General features: G+C 42.3%; 1 pseudogene; it reads left to right on the top strand.

Moving 5' to 3' along the window:
* The first annotated feature begins 6622 nt into the window (after positions 1 to 6622).
* LOC109467167 lies at positions 6623 to 12387 on the top strand (annotated as a pseudogene).
* The last annotated feature ends 2450 nt before the right edge of the window (positions 12388 to 14837 follow it).

The raw sequence follows: 14837 nt of genomic DNA, 5'->3' as shown, positions 1-14837 counted from the left end.
ACCAGTGAGATCAACCCGCCACTAAACAACATGGCGGCACTTTGTTTATCTGTCCACGTCCCCCTGCAATATCACAGTTTAGCTTGCGGGTTCCTGTGGTAGTGATCTTTTCAAAGTTGTTTTTCCTAGCAGCAATGACTGCGGGATTTTGTTGAGTGGATAGGGCTCGGTTTTCGGGAATGGTTGGCGTTCTACCGACGGGTTGATCGGCGACCGCTAAAAAGTTACAAGTTTTGGCTCGTCGAGCAACGGGGCGTGAACACCTCCCTGCACTGGTGGCGTTTATTGCGGGAAGTTCACACATCCATGCCAATCGCTCCTAAGTGTTTTTTGATAGCCCTTTCTAGTCGCCGATTGGAAGCAGTCTTGTTGGAGCGCGGAAACCTTCTCTCCGTGGCAAAAGTCCCTCGGCAGCAAATCGTCCCTCGCAGCCGCATATTACTCGCGTCGCTCAGAGAAAAAATTACGCCCACGCCCAACAAGACTGCGAAGGAGGCTACATAATTATAAGCTGGGTAGAAAATCGGGTGTCCATGTTAGACTTCATCCGGCCGTTCACAGGTACATATAAAGGGGTATCGTATCGAAACAGCGCCTTCCCGCCACCCAGGTATTTCCCCAACCCCCCCAATTGTAGACCATTCGCTAAGTTTATCTCCGACCCCATCCAGAGTAGAATAGCGTCGGGAGCGGTGTCTATCTGGGGTAGGGTAGGTTCAGTCCCTACACCGTATATTGTCATGCCCTTCACCATCGAACCGTCTAAACCTCGCCTGTGCCAAGACCTTCGCTACTTAAACTTGTGGATGAAGGATTGCCCATTTTCATTGGATTCCGCAACAGACGTCACCCGTTACGTCGGACAAGGTCACTACCAAACGAAACACGATGATAAGAGCGAGTACGACCATGTCCTAATCTCCGAGGGTAGTAAAGCCCTGGTCGGCTTCCAGTGGGCTGGCGTCTAGTACGTTTCCGCCACAATTCCTTTTTGGGTGGAAATGCTCCGCTTATGTCTATTAGACGCTGGGCAACGTCCCAATGCACAGGGTTCGGGCTTTAGGGGTGCCGTCATCGCTGTACATAGATGACAGACATGCGGGCCAACTGATAAAGCGGGAGGTGGAGGGTCATGAGGGCGCGGTCGTAGAGAAGATGAACACGGCAGCCGGTCCGGATCTGGAAGCAGCCGAAGCGGCATGCTTTATCTTGTGTAGCGTTTTAGTGGCGTTAGGGTATTTCCTGGAGTTAGACAAATGTCAGCTCGACCCGGCCCAGTGTTTGGAGTTTTTGGGGTTAGAGGCAGACTCGGATTTGGCTGCGTTTAGGTTACCTCTAAGGAAGAAGATATCGTTTGCCACCCTCAGAGAGAACATCCTGGGGAGAGAGTTGGTACCGGTCTCCATACTTCAGAAGTTGACAGGTAAGATCGTGTCGTTCCGGTTGCCAGTACCGGCCACGCGCTTATATTGCAGGGAGATGTTCAATGCCATGAGGATAGCAGAGAGAAGGCAGGCGGACATCCCAATCGACGGCAGAGTCCGGGAGGAGATCGAGCACTGGCACTTTCTGGACCAGTGGGAGGGACACGTACGGTCACCTTGGAGGGCAGAGCAGCATGAAGTCGTCGAACTGTACTCGGACGCGTCGGGCTTTAGGTGGGCAGGATCCATGACGACAGACCAATGGAAGGTCCAATGGGGGGACTATTGGCAAGGAGAAGAGTTGGGCGACACAATAGCCATCAAAGAAACGGAAGCACTTCGGCGAGTCCTCGCGGCGATCGAGGATCAGGTAAGGAATAAGAGAGTAGACGCCCGAGTCGACAACCAAAACTTGATTTCCTCGTGGCAGAACCAAGGAGGCAGAAGCATCGAGCTGTCATGAGCTACGCGTAGACTGTGGGAACTTGTGGTCAAGCTCAACGTCGACCTGAACCTGTCGTTTGTCCCCTCAAAAGAGAACGAAGCAGGCACAAGCACAGGTTCGAGGGGAACCCCCTCCGCGCGTTGCCTTTAGCGGAGCACCCAGAATATGGGTCCCGGCAGCTAATTGTACAGATTGTGGTTACCCGAATGATTTCGATTATAACTTTTGTCAGAGGTGCAGCAGCCCGAAAAAGGGACCCCAGCCAACTGGATAGAGCCAAAAGAATCCGCGTGGACCACGAGGCTATTAATCAACGGTTAGAACAAATCAAGGGAACCCAAGCGAGCTCTGCTTACGCTACCCAAAAGAGCGCATTAAAGGCACTGTTGAGCGACTTCCTGTCGACCTTTTCCCCTCCGAAGAACGTCGCCTCCGCCTCAACGGTCGACGTGGTTAAGTTTTTGATCCGGAAGGATGAAAAAGGGAAACTAAAGTTCATGAGAAAGGGTGTGTAGGAAGGCAGAGGAGTTGTCAGTGCCCGGCAAGACTGGCGTTCAAGACGGTGGATTCCTACATTGGTAAGTTGAGGGCCATCTTTAGTGAGAACGGCAGAGGAGGGGAATGGGACGAGAGGTTAGGTGTGGGCAACCCCGCAGCTAGTAAGGAGGTGAAGCAGTACTTAGCATCGGTGACCGTAGAGCAGTTAGGGCAGGGCCTGACCCCGCAACAAGCGAGACCGGTATTCCTGTCCAAAATAGTCAAAGTGTGCGAGCACATCGCAGGTAAGATCCAAGAGGAAAAATCCGCAAGTAGATTGTTCACGTTAGCTAGGGACCAGGCCATATTTAAGGCAGCGTTCTTCTCCGGGGACCGAATAGCCGACCTCATGAGAGTGCGGACCTCAGACGTTTGCAGGTTGCAGTCGGGTGCTGTGCTCATGAATCACGTCTGGGGAAAGACTCTCAGGGATGGTAGGTCGAACGTGTTTACCCTGGACAAGACAGGGGACTCCTCCACCTGCCCTGTCGTAGCAATCGACTGGTACGTCGCCATCAGTAAGTATCTTTCTATAAGTCTAGATGGGGGTTTCTTGTTCCGATCGACCTCGAGGGAAGGTGAGGTCCTGGTGGAACAACCGTCATCCGCCGCAGTGAACAACCCCTTCCGCAGGTATCTGGAAACTCTCCACGGATGTCGAGCGGGATGTGCCATCTCCCTTCATATGGCAGGCGCGTCGGAAGGCGAAGTGATGGGCCACGTCGGATGGTTTACAAAACAGGCAGCCTCCCACTACATGAAGATAACGAAAGTAACACAGCCAGGCGGTCCAGCCACTAGGCTAGCGGCAGAGGAGGTCCAGGAGGCAGTCAAATTGTACGAAGAGAACAACGAACTGATTGGATTAAAGAAAGCCTTCTGAAGTGCGGGCAGGAGGAGAGCTCCGACAACATGATTGTAGTGGAAATTGTAATTCATTTGTTACCCATTAGGGAAGCCTCGCGGTCGTCCAAGATTCGATGATTGATTGAGAGTAACTCAATATTTAATGTCGTAACTTCAGCAGGGGAGAATATTAAGAGGTGACAACGAGAACGGGGTAGACCAAGTAACTGTAGTGAAGGTAACCAAGGAATCGTAATATTAAAGGTACCAGAACGAAAGCCGTTGATCAATAAAGTTGAACGTGAAATGCCTTGCTGATTGGTAGCGTTTTCATTGTCTCAGTCTATAGCATAGCAGGGGATGCAGAACTTGGCTTTAAGTGGCGAGGGATAGGAGAGGATGAGGATGGGGATTAGAGAGGGGGGTCAAGGAAAGTTAGGGATTTGGTTTGAGAAGAGCACGCCCCCTAGCGAAGGAATAGCAAGGCCATAGGTAAGGCGGAGCGACGGAGGCACTGCCCCATAACTCATTAAGGATGATTCAATGATTGCGCAGTATGAATAGGCAACTATCCTTGGCCTTACTGCGCTCTCATTGGATAATACTTAATGAAGTTATATTGACTCCATTATAAAAATCTGGCCGCACCACACCGTGCTGTGCATTCAGAGAACTCATCCGTAACACGGAGGAACGTGGAGAGGGCGAGTTCAAGGTCAAGTAGGGTGGCCTAGAAGGAAGGGGAGTGGCCAATAGAAGAAAGCGCAATAACCCCACTTCCCCACCCTAGGTGCTATACGTAGTAACAGACAAGAACCAGCCTTCACCGCGCGACTCCGGCACTCCCCCATAACTCATTAAGGATGATTCAGTGATTGCGCAGTATGGATAGGCAACTGTTTTTACCCGTTTGCAGAAAACTTGGAACCATTTCTAACCATCTATGGCTGAATCATGACAATTAAGATCTTTTTAACCCGGTGTACTGACATACCAGGACGGCAAAGAGGTCACTAAAAACAATGCCCCAGAAAGAAAAAGAAACGCAAAAAGACGAACAAAGTTTGGTTTGATCAGTACTGCTAGTCCACACGTCAACGTTTGAAAAATATACATTCATATTGTTGGCACTACAAAAACCCTTGGCTAAACGAAAGAAAACAAATATTAGACCACTTGTGGGGGCTACCGTTCGAAACCTTATCAAGCAACACGGCCTGTAAGACAAATTGCAAAAACTTTATATAAAAAAATTAAATTCTGTCAGAGGGACTCCTGTCAGTTTTGAACTATTTGGGCAAAGAAACAAATGGATTGAACGACTCAAATACGAATTGTTTGTTTATTTTGGAACCCCCATTTAGTGATCACTCTTCTTCCTGGAGTCCTCAATCATTTTCATCACTTTACATTCTTTAGTTTATAAATGGCCAGAGAATTCAAACACCGTATTTGACAAATGGTAACAACGATTCGGCGACCTCAGCCCCCCTAAAACATACAGAGATTTTGTAATTTTTGTTTCATCTTGATTTTTATTATGGAAATAAGATTATGATCAACATGATGTATTAGAATTGATGGTTTCCTCAACTCAAAGTTAATACAGAAATTTTATATGTAAATTTACACATATATTAAAGAACATACATTTAGCTCTTTTAGGAACAGCATACCAATTTTGGGTCACGTCACCAGGTTGTTTTCCCCTCAAAAGGAACCCTGACCGGTAGGCCTTATTGTCCGTTTCCGTTCTCTCTGAATACAGCGGTGGCACAGTCTTAGTCTTAAAACCATACAAAATTACCTGTACTTTTTGTTGTGTCAGTCAAAAATCTTAAAACATAAAGATATTTTATAATTTTTGTTATTGTTTCATCTTGATATTTATTATGAAATAAGAATATGATTAACACAATGTATTAGAATTGATGGTTTTCTCAACTCAAAATACATACATTTTATATGTAAATTTACATAAACAGCATACCTCTACCTCTAGTTGTACAAGAATTTATGGTTTCTCAACCCAACTTAAAATACATAAATTTTGTATGAAAATTTACATAAACAACATACCTCTGGCTCGTTTAGGAACAGCATACCAATTTTGGGCCACGTCACCAGGCTGTTTTCCCCTCAAAAAGAACCCTGACCGGTAGGCCTTATTGTCCGTTTCCGTTCTCTCTGAATACAGCGGTTTCAAAGTCTCAGTGGATTTTCCTCCTTTTTTGTCTTGGCCATTTTTACGTCCTACAGGTCGGGACGATTTCTCGCCGTCTTTCTTGTCTTCATACAGATGTGATCTTGCTTTAGGCTCTTCTTTACTCGTATCTTTAGGTGGGAATGATTCCTTCTGCTCTGTTGTGTTCCGGTACAGCCTACATGGTAGCGTTTTCTCTGCATTCCTTGGAATTCCAGTGTCTCTATTAAAAGCAGAGTCCGGAGGGAGGGCCGCCGCTGCATACGGCTCCATAAAGTCAGTAGTTAAAATCTCCGCGGTGTTTTGCCGAGCGTCACCTACTTGTTTCTTGTCTGCCGTCTGCCTCTCTCCTCCCAGGATCCCGAAATGTTCCTTGTTAAGGTAAAACTTTTCCACACAAATCCACAGAAATTATTGGTGATTTTAAGCTACAAAAACGATGCTGTCAGGGAAAACACTGTCAACACCGTCAGACCAGAAAAACAAGACCGACACGCACCCGGACCGACTGGTGTTTTTCTGTCAGAGCAGACTCATTACGGCATTTCATTACATGACTCATAATTAAAAAAAAACGCAAAGCAGATGATTTCATATTGTATAAAAAGGTAGTAAGAAATGCAATCAACTTTCAAGAAACCCCCAACCTCTTTGAACACAATATCAGAAAAGCCGAAAATTCACAAAGTTTGATTAGCAATCTAAACAACTCAACTAAAAAAAATCCAGTCTCTTTGAAGATACTTAAAAGTACAGGCCCGTGCTTGAATATCGAATCGATTGCTGTGCCACGCTGCACATACCCCGACCTACTCCCAACCTCCAGCCAACAATCAAAATACCAGGGCCAAACCTCCTGTTAACACCTGACTGTTTTAAACGTATTTTACCATTACTATATTGGGCGATTGTATGTCTGATTTCATGCATTAACAGGTGAATTATCTTTGGTAGTACCGTACATGTCTTTGCATCCTATTTTTTCAGTAATAAAAGTGCCGTGGATGCATCTGGTTCCAATTCTTTCTTGCTGAAATGTATATTACTGTACTACTGAATTTTTTTTACCCGGCCAATTTTTTAATTAATGACCATTTGTTACCTCCTGCCATGTGCCAGTCTCAAGACTTGCCTATTCAAATATGACCAAAGTTCACCCGGTACCCATACGTTACAGACAGTGTGTTAATACACAGCTGTTGGTGTGAATCAAGCGGTAAGTCTGCAATCTTACTACGGATTTTTGGTTGGATGTTGTTGCATTTTATAGAATTCTCAACTACAAAATGTACACCAGTCCCACTGTAAACTACTGAGGCAAGGAAATAGTTCTTAAAATTAAAAATGGACACCAGCACTAGAATACTACAAATGCGACCCGCAGATCTAATTTTACCACCATGCCATGAAGAGATGCCCACAAAAGTGCGGAATATGTTAACCCTGCCTAGACCGGGCTTTTTTTGACATGGGGGACCGGGGGGGGGGGCGCTACATCAATTTCGCATCCACATAGCCTAGCGGCGACCAATGGGTGACCAGCATTCCGGGCCACGCCCACTTTGCGGGCGATTCTATTCGACAATAGGGTTGAACAGCATCCTTCCGTACTGCGCGGCAGGTAATCTGAGTTGGAAATGTCAGATAATCAATGTAAGAATTGGTGTATTTGGGGTGAAAATAATGCAAGTACCGAAGTAACGGGTTCCTTTCTCAGCACTCGGTATACAGAGGTGAGGCGGGTTCCGTCCTAGATCTCCAGTGCCGAAGTTACGTCAACACTTGGTGTCCAGTGACGGCGGCTTCAGCACTGGAAACTCGGAATCGGCAAATCAAACCTTGTCTTTAAAAAGGGTATCGAGATGCTGCCACTCATATTTTCGAGATCATACCGCCTGGGTAACAAAGTTTAATCGGGACAACAAGGTTATCGGCAGGACAGGACTGCACAGCCTTTTCTTACATTTTCACAGACAAAGTCTTGGCCTATTACTGTTAGTTGTACGCCGCGCGGCCGACGTAAGCACTGACCAGAAACCCAGCACCGAAATGGTTTAACTCGGCTCGGTAGTTATTTTGCTCCAACTATTCAAAGACACAGAATTTCAGAAAACAATTTACAAATGTATCTTTTGAACAAGGTTAATAAACATCTTTTTCAACCATATCTTGCTAAAGCGCGGGTTGTGGGTGTGGCCGAAATGCTGCCCGCTTATTGGTATCCCCGCTAGGCTGGCTTGGATGGGAAATTGAGGTTCCGGGGGAGGGGGGGCTCTTTTGACCCCCCCCCTAAGAACTCGCGAACGGTATGTCGTATGACCACTAAATTTTCAGAGAATGATGTACTATTAAAAATTTATCATATCTACAATTTTCATGTCGTTATGACGTAATATGACGTCATTATGACGTCATTAATGTGATTTTATTGGCCAAAACCGTCTAAATAGGTTTTTCCCTGAAAACTAAATGGTATTCAACATAACTGTACCAAAAGTGTTTATGACAGAATATTATGGTGCACTAAGTCTTATGTTGCCCATAGCAACACCGGTGACGTCATAAAATGACGTCATGCATATTTAAGATATCCGCCATCTTGGATCATCAATCTTGAATTTTTAAAAATAGTTTTTTTTCATGATAAAGCCTAAAATACATTGTAAATATACTAAAGACCTTCATTTAAACCTTTTTTGGAAAAAGAAATGGAAGTATTGATGAAATTTTAATGAAAATAACCTGTATATGCCTGTTCTAATGATATGGTCCGCAATCTTGGATTTTGGCCAATGACGTCATCAAATTAGCATAAATTATGCATATTTAATGATAAAATTTACATAAAATTATATGGGATGTTATTAATATTAGAAACCATGAGTAACTTGACATAAAACCCACCAAATTCTATTGTTGAAACAAAAAGTACTAAATTTAGCAAAAAATGCCTGTCAGAAACCCGCTGCCATGGCAACACAAAATATTATTATCTTATACCAATGATAGAGAATTGTTGCCAACAATATTCTAGGAAAAGTCACCAAGTTTGGCCGTTCTACGGCTAGCCGTTCAGACGCTAGGTGACATCAAAGTTGCCGCGGGCACTTTTAGCCCCCCCACCCCGGTCTAGGTAGGGTTAAAATATAACGTAGGAGCCATCACGAGAAGAGTTTGTAAATTAACGCCGAGAACAATACACCTTCTTTGGTGAATAATTTTATCAGGTTGGTATAAAAATGACGAAATGCCTTGAATACGTATGGTACCATTCGTTGATTCTTATATACATGTAATATGCATTCGGTTTTCATAACTAGTTTAATTCCAATATACATATGGTAAATTGGTGTATACATATTGGACATTGGTGCTTTTACCTGGTTATTTTGGAATGACTGACCCTAAGTTACCCCCTATCATGTGCTAGTCTCAAGACTGGCCTGTTTAAACATGACCGAAACTCACCCATAAATTGCAAAGACAATGTGTAGAGAGAAAGGCAATGGCTAAAACTCAGTGATAAGTCTGCCATTTTACTACAAATTTTTGGTTGGGGGATTTTGTATGCTTCACAGAAATCACGCTACTACCCTCAGTCTACTGAGTAAAACCAAAGTGACTGGTCAAAAGCGCTAGGTAAGAAAATTTACCTTGTGTTGGATCAAAGGTTTTTAACTCTAGACAGACACAGACGATATTAGATCTGGAGTATACGAAATCTCTATCTATGTGTTTATTTTTAGAACGACAATGGAGGCTGTGCGGCTGTGTTATTACACAGTGTTGGTGTGTTTGTTTTATCACCTGAACCCGTCTGAGGCCTGTCCAAAGTCCTGCTTTTGTCGTGACTACTTTGACAACAATTACTCTGTGTCTTGCAATGGACCAACTATCACAGCCATTCCAAGGGACATTCCCAAAAATGTGACCGACTTGGAGATCAGTACGTACTCGTACATTTATATGATTTTACAGGAAATAAAATATTGTGACAAAATAGAAAAAAAAAATCTAAACGAATTCCTACCGGCCTGATTGACTTTTTAATTGAACATATATTTACCTGATATTAACGTTTTTAAATATGTATGAATTTAAAGTATTATTAAGTACACTAGTGTTTTTAAATGGGAAACTTGGTAATTTTGGCACAAAAATCCACACTCAACTGCGTCTATTGGGTAAATTCAAGCCCTTGAGCTCGGCAATAAGTGAACGATTTAAATAATGAACCCAAAAGCAGTTTACTATGTTCACTAGTGGCCATATTTCATTCTAATTTGATACTCTTTAAACACAATTTACAAAAAACAAAAACAAAAAACAGGGAAGGCATTCGACTAAATCATCCATATAGAACACAGACACTTAATCTTAAAGTATACAATTATAATGTTTGCAGTATTGTAGCCAGATATTACAATATCATTATTGTTTCATACACTTTCCTCAGGCAACACCCAAATAACCATGCTTCGACAAGGCGATTTCGTTGATATGCCAAAACTTACATCTTTAAGAGTCGCGTGGAATGAAAACCTTACAATGGTGGAAGCGGGAACATTTGACAACTTACCGACACTGACGTCTATTCGACTTGACAACAACACTTTCACCAAGCTGCCTGCTGGCCTCTTCAGCAACCTGAAAAGCCTTGCCCAATTCGATGCCAGAGCCAGCAAACTGGAGACGATCCCACGTGGCCTGTTCACAGATCATCCGGCATTGGAACAGATTCAGCTGTTTAACAACAACATTGTCGATCTTGAAGAGGAAGCATTCGGCAGACTACCACTACTAAGATCCGTGGATCTCAGCTCTAATAATCTCACGTCTCTTTCCGGGCCCATCTTTCAAGGTTCTGGGAAGCTGACCAAATTGTCTTTTCTAGATAACTACATCGTCACTCTTGACAATCATGTATTCATCGACATACCAAACATTGAGGAATTAGATCTGAGCAAAAACGTCATTGAAAGCATTGACGTTGGTGCATTTTATGCCTTACAGCACCTAAGCATTGTGCATTTGAGTAACAACAAAATCACGAACATTGATAACATCTTCTATAGCCTTCCTAAACTCCATACCATCTATCTGTATGCTAACAAAATTTCTGTTATTCTTAATACAACGTTCGTTGCCCTTCCTGCTTTAAGCACTTTATACCTTAACGACAATGCCATCAATGCAGTAGAAGACGGTGCATTCCAAGATCTAGGCAACCTTCAGGCCCTGTTTTTGGATTCAAACCAGATTTCAAAGATTTCATTTACAGGTCTAAACTCCGTAACCGAGCTGTCCATAGCTTCCAACAACCTGCACATGTTCCCCAGTAACCTGCACGGTGCAGACCAGCTTCAGGCATTGTTCCTTGGTAATAACCCTATCCGAGAATCTCTAGGTCCTGGACAATTCTCTGCTATCCCCAGGTAAGATATCATGACATTCAAGTGGTAGTCTGACCCATCAACGATTTCAACCTTCGAACACAATTTACAAATGTGAAAACCTTTTAAAGCTTACAACGCAATCAACAACATTCCTTGTATATGACGCATATTTATAAATTCATTTTATTTCCAACACAGGCTCTCTAAACTGTCTCTATCCAACATCAGCTACCTGCAATCGGTAGGGACTTTCGAACCGACGGCACTGTGTGGCTTGGACGTCCTGGACACTTTAGACCTGTCTTACAATGGACTCATCGACATGACACCTAACACCTTGGAATGCACACCGACCATCACTGAGCTCTATCTACATCATAACAACCTGACTTTCATCGCATCATCCCTGTTTCACAGTCTGACTCAGCTAGTTTCGTTAGATCTCTCCTTTAATCAACTCAGCTACATGGATCCTGATACCTTCCTAGGATTGGACAAACTGTTTTCCCTTGACTTAACTGGTAACAACTTCACCAACATGGCACACGTGTCTACGGCCCTGGCTAAACTACCTGTGTTTAAGGTTTATGTAGACTTTCTGTATGAAAACCCGTTCGTCTATCTCGGGCCTGAGTCCTTTCCAACACCGATGAAGAACGCTACCGGCTTCGACATTTCCTTCGGACATATCCGTGTGGTTGACGAGGGGACTTTCTCTGCTACATCTTTCCCTAACCTCAACAGACTGCAGCTTACGGACAACCTTTGCGCTTCCTCCCAGCCAGTGCTGTAGACAAACTCCCAAAGTTGACAGACCTTGTCCTGTTCGACAATGCGTTCAAATGTGACTGCCAACTGAAGGGTTTCGCTACGTGGCTTAAAGAAAGTGCTATTGAACGTGTTTTTCTGACCTGCGCCAGCCCTCCAAGTCTTCGAGGCAAGGACCTACAGGACGTTCCGCTTGCCGACCTCACATGTGACTGCCAACACGAGGAAGCGCCCTCTATCGACACAAGAGGGAGCGACACATCCGTTCATGAAGGCCAGACCGCCATGTTAAAGTGTAAGATTTCAGGTTGCCCTGAAGCCGAGTTTTTCTGGACAACACCAACAGGAGCCATGCTGGCTGTGGATTCTGGGTTCCCGCGGATGGAGGTACTGGACAGCGGTACCCTGGTGGTGACAGAAGCGAGGGAGGAGGACACAGGAGTGTATACCTGTAACGCTGTCAACTACCGAGGCAAGGCGATCAAAGAAGTGCCTCTGGTAGTGACAGGTTTCCGACAGAAAAATTAGTTTTTAATTTGTGGGCGATTAGCGGGTACCATCTCATGCTCCAATCTTACACCCCTATCGAAGATAGTCTTATCTAGCTTCCTAAATGTTCTAAATGTGTGGCAGGGGCTTCAACCAGTCATTGTCGTCATGTAGATGATGTACACCAATCATTTTTTGGTGTCCTAAAATCTAAGAAACCAAACTTTTGTTACCCTTTCTGTTGTACTTTTCATTCCCCTCTGCCCAGGCTAAATGTGGCTTATTTTAATGTGGAGATTTTATTACTTTCTTTGTAATATAGCTTACGCAAAAAAAAAAAATCAGACAATAATTGTCATAGACAGGGCGTAATTTGAATACATATTAAAAGAAGTAATATTAAAAGATTACCCTGGAACAACGAGATATTAGTTTACATTATGTAGTTGCTTAAATTGAGATGTTTAATGTACTAATGGCGATAGTGAAGATCCCAACGTGGATATTTAATTACTCCTCTACCTTCAACGATGCTTATGAAATTTCTGGCCCATCGTAATAAGTAACCAATTCAAGTACATATCTCATTACACACTCACGATACGTAGACGACGGAAATGATAAAGTTAACAACCCTTTTTTTTAGTTCAACTGAATCGTACCAAACATTATTTGTAAATTAGACAATGTGTTGAAAACAATTACTACATATACTATTATACAACTGACCTACCAGAACAGTTCTATACTGCACCATCTAGCTCTATTATGTACAGTTAATTCTAACCATCTACGTATGCTGATTGATAGTGTTTAAACAGTTCTGTTTCGTTTCAACATGGTTTGAATGAAAATTTCTAAGTATCACTTTGTATTGTTTAAAACTTGTAGGGTTTACTCCTTTCTGAAAATAAAACGAATTTAAAAAAAAGCACCAACCGGTTTTGAATACGTTTATGGAAAAAAAAAGTATTAAAAATGTACAGAGCATTTAGTAAAAAAACAAGATGTTACTAGTCTTGAACTACATACGAAGCAATAGGTTAGGTCAATAGCTTTCAAGGTTTCTTACTGAATTCGTATTCTAGTATACAAAATTAGACAAAACAGGTTGTTGATAAGGTTATATTCTATACCATTTAGCTTATTCGGAATACGGAACAATACAAAGCACAATGCGTAATACACTGTACGTAGTTAGAGATTAGACAACATAAATTAAATTTAAGTATGACATGAAGAATAAAGACGAAACGTAACCTTTGAGTATCAATCACAATCTCTTACAAGGGTTCCTTTCTTTATGGTAAAAATGAAGTAAAAGCAACCATTACATTTTTAATGTTTTAATTGAAAACAACAGAAAATAATTACAAATATACGCAGCCTTTAGTAGAAAAAAAGGTGTTAATTTTGAACTACTAGTAATTACAACGTATTAGGTTAGTATAGCAGCTTCCAATGGCTCTTACTAGATTAGTATACATTTATACACACAAATATAATGTATGGTTGAAATGATCAAGCTGAGTTTTAACTGCTCGGTTGGGTTAAGGCAGCCTATGGCAGCTATGAGTAGTATTTAACCCTCAACAGAACACCTTCCCGGACTGATTAATCTGTACACCTGGGGTCCACGCGGACCCCAGATCAGTTTTTTGCAAATTTTTAGAAATTATCAACATGCTACCAGCTCAATTGTTTTGCAAACTGATGTGGGAACCTCTGTGTCCACATTACATACAAAAATCATACATTTTGAACTTTTTCTATTTTTTGGTGAAGAAAAGAGGACAAGAAGAAATACCCGATTTTTAAACCCATTTCAGACTGAAGGGGCTTTTGAGGCCCAACTTTGATCTCAGATAGCGGCTAAACGGCTTGCGCTAGTAGTATCAAATTTGGAGACCTTTCATAAAATGTCTCTGGAAAAAAGTTCATATTAGTTTAATACTAGTAAGTTGATGTTTTTTTGTGTTGCCATGGCAACGGGTTTCTAGCAGGCAGTTTATTTGAAAATAGAAGTAATTTTGGTTAAAACATAAAAATTTTCAGAGTTTATATTAAATTACACTTCTTTTCCAACATTAATAACATCTGACATAATTAAATATAAGTTAAATCATTTAATATGCATATAATATGCTAATTTGATGACGTCATTGGTCAAAATCCAATATGGCGGACTATATTATTAGCTCTGACGTCATATGACGTCATAATTACACCAAAGTTATTAAAATTTAATTCTATCACTACACCATTCTCTGAAAACTTGGTAGGCATACGATGAGTGCATAAAAACATATAAAAACGGAAATAAGGTAATGTATAAGAACGCCAGCGTATCCATTATGATCGAAAGCCGGCTGGGGTCCGCGCGGTCCCCAAAAGAAAATCAGATATAATTTTTTTTATAAATGGTAGAAACGGAATTTTCTGCATTGTATTGAGAGACAACTTTGTGGGTGACAATTACCTAAAATTTCTGAAAAAAAATCTTTAGAAAGAAAAAAGATATTACAGAATATATAGTGCTGGGGTCCGCGCGGACCCCAGGTGTACTGTTTAGGGTTAATACATATGCCTGTAACATTTGATAGCTTAGTCGCACCAGAACTAAACTTTACACAGTTCTAGTAGTACTTGAAACACATTGAATAAAGGTTATTTTGTTTTTACTACTTCTGGATTTTTGGGTTAAAAATCAACATTTTGGTTTAAAAAAA

The sequence above is a fragment of the Branchiostoma belcheri genome, unplaced genomic scaffold (genome assembly GCF_001625305.1).
Source record: "Branchiostoma belcheri isolate BF01 breed outbred unplaced genomic scaffold, Haploidv18h27 scaffold177, whole genome shotgun sequence".
NCBI lineage: Eukaryota > Metazoa > Chordata > Leptocardii > Amphioxiformes > Branchiostomatidae > Branchiostoma > Branchiostoma belcheri.
This window is presented reverse-complemented; position numbering and strand designations above follow the sequence as displayed.